The sequence below is a fragment of the Musa acuminata genome, unplaced genomic scaffold (genome assembly GCF_036884655.1).
Source record: "Musa acuminata AAA Group cultivar baxijiao unplaced genomic scaffold, Cavendish_Baxijiao_AAA HiC_scaffold_1137, whole genome shotgun sequence".
Classification (NCBI taxonomy): Eukaryota; Viridiplantae; Streptophyta; class Magnoliopsida; order Zingiberales; family Musaceae; genus Musa; species Musa acuminata.
This window is the reverse complement of record NW_027021349.1, coordinates 2,078,860-2,081,737: the sequence shown is the minus strand read 5'-3', so window position 1 is coordinate 2,081,737 and position 2,878 is coordinate 2,078,860. Positions and strand designations below refer to the sequence as shown.

General features: G+C 40.7%; 1 long non-coding RNA gene across 1 annotated transcript; it reads right to left on the bottom strand.

Moving 5' to 3' along the window:
- Window positions 1-1,359: 1,359 nt before the first annotated feature.
- LOC103999714 (uncharacterized) lies at window positions 1,360-2,387 on the bottom strand. The gene is made up of 2 exons (XR_010512573.1): window positions 2,277-2,387; window positions 1,360-2,203 (listed from the first exon to the last, which is right to left on the bottom strand). It is a non-coding gene; the product is annotated as an uncharacterized LOC103999714 (long non-coding RNA).
- Between the last annotated feature and the right edge of the window lie 491 nt (window positions 2,388-2,878).

The window sequence follows — 2,878 nt, the reverse complement described above, 5'->3', positions numbered from 1 at the left end:
AATGATGAGGACCATTAGCTACATTACTTGCTGATGCATGTTTCTTGGAGCTTTTCTATCTAATCAAATCTAAATTTACTGAGGACATGTTAGAATTGCTATCTTTTGATCCCATGAATTGGAATGTTGCAGACCTTTCACTGGTTTATGTTGGAGAATGCTTCTCTCACTTCTTAGATCTGAAGGAAACCTACCTTGGTGGTCCTCCTTATGATGTTGAGTGGGATCTTCTATTGCGCACTTCATTCCAACATGTGATCTGCATCCTTCATACTTTAAAATGCATGCAGAAAATTGAGAGATTTCTGTCATTATATTCCATACTGGAGAAAAAACCAATCAATTTTTGTTGATCTATAATTTGATGAAGTTGGATTTGATTTCTCTCCTTTGAAACCTATAAAATATCCATCATTACTACTTTATCATGTGCAGCAGAAACATTTGTATTGATAATTTCTTTTGTTTAAGCTTCAAAATGTTTCTATTCACCCCTTGTAATTTTTTTAGTTCTTACACAGGATGAATTTTAAGAGTTCTTTCATTTGTCCAACACATGGCATAAAAATATCAACAATTTCTTTTAGCAATCAATCAATGCACACTCTAAATTTCAAGAAGTATCCATTCAAGCCAGTAAAGCTTTCTTGATCACCAATCAATGATGATGAATTCTTTTTCATAGAGGCTAATCAGGCTAGCTTTGTTGCATTGGTTAGCAATTCCATGGCAAATGAGTGTGAATTAAATGGCAGAGCAGCACCTTTCCAACCACTCATTTGGTGGATGAAGCCATTTAAGCTGCCTCCCACTCATGGACTTCATTCAATGTGGTAGGCTTCAGGCACTGTTGTTTTGTTTTTTGTTTTATTTTACTTTTCTGCAAATAAAATTCTCCACAATTTCATTCTGTATTTCCTACACTTCTCATCTCATATGCTATAAACCTACTCCCTAAGTTTCAGTGGTAGCTGAGGAGAAGACAGCAAAAGATTGGTTGGTAGGTGCAAGTAAAAAAATCTGATATCTGTGAAGATGAGCTCATTAAATTTCCCTTTACTTGATTTCAAGAAGAGAGAGAGAGAGAGAGAGAGAGAGAGAGAGAGAGAGATTCCTGAACATTTACCATAGAATTAAATATTGGGGTGGAAGCTGCATCCAACCTTTCCTCTCTTGATGTTTCTGGGATCAGTTATGAGTGTCTCCCTCTTTGTCCCTGTTCTTTCCTTCTTTTTGATGACCCCTTGTCCTTTCTGTTCCTAATTCTTCCAATATACTTCTTCACTTACCTTGAAATCTTCTTGTATCTTAAAAACACTTTCCTGCACTGTTTTTTCTCCAAAAGAAATAATGGAAAACTTCACAGAAATGCATCAAGCAATTTGCTTTGGCCACCAACAATTTGAGACAACCATCACAATCTTATGATGACAATAATTGTGGTGAGAGAGCAGACCTCACCATGAATTGGTATTTTGTCATCACAGCTTACATGTAACAAGAAAATGATACAGAATAGAAGGTGGTGGTGACGAAGACACAAGCTATCAGTCCCACATTATTACAGCAACTTGGACAAACACTTCACCTCCTTCCTCTTGCTTTGGGCAGCAGATGAGACTTGCTTCGTTAGCGGAGACCACAAGGTGTTCGATGTCAGACCATTATGCAGCGGTACGTCGGCCGCAACCATGTCCGACGACCGACAAGAGCGCCTTCTTCACCGGCGCGGCCCTGCGTCGCATCCCAAAGCACAAGGTTGACTCAGGCGGCCCGTCCTCGGGCTCCTCGCCATAGCCGACGGCCGAGAAGTACGACAGCGGGCTCAAGGAAGAGGAAGACGAGGGGAGGGACGAGGAAGGCGAGATGTGGACCTTCCTTAGGCTGAGCTTGGGGAGCATGGCGCGGATGAAGCTGGACTTGCAGGACTTCATGGAGCTCTTGCTCCTGGGGGTGTAGAAGTAGGAGGGGGGAGGGGTGAGGGGAGGGAGCGCAGCGGTGGAGCTGACGTGCTTGGGGGTTCCAGGCTGAGACTCCCACTGGAATGGCACAGCCCCGGACGCCACTCCATAGTAGACTCTAAAGGAAGGGTTGGCCACTGACCTCTCCTTAAAGAGGAGCCTGCAGCAGAGCTTGTCATCCTGCTTGCTTTGGTTTGAGCCTGTGTGGAGATCTGAGCTAATGGGGAACATCTTTGGCTGTGCTGAAGAAGAAGAAGAAGAAGAAGAAGAAGAAGGGAGGACAGTGATGAGCTAAAAATTGAAATCAGTACGTACCTCACACAAATGAATGCTTTGCTGGTTTGAAGGACGTATTAAACAACACAGTGAGGTCTGGTTATAAATATAGACTTTGCACATGTAGAGAGGATTGCTTGCCTTCTGACATTTTTATTAGAAGCTTTTGTTTTTTTTTTACCATGAATTACACAAGTCATGGAAATAATCTTTGTATTTGCTGAGAATGTCCAAATTCATAATCTTACAAAGAAGTTTATTCTTCTACAATAGCCTCACTCATGGCTATGACACAATTATTCTTGTAATAAAGCATGGAGGCACTGTAAACTTGGATAATTCCTTGAAGTTTCAATGAGTTTTGGCAAGTTTTTCCAACATAGTTAGCCTCTCTTCCAATCATAATTTTCTCTTATGAGTTGAAATTTGAGAAAACTTTACAGTATTAATAACAAGGCTGTATTGTATATATTGACTCTATTCTAGTGAGAATATGATAATCAAAAATAGAACTCATGGAGTGGATCAACAAGAGACTGATATCAAGACATGGATGGTCACTGAATCATATGCATTCAAGTTGGAACCATGTGATCATGGTCTCTCTCTCTCTCTCAACACTATAAAAATACTCCATGTCA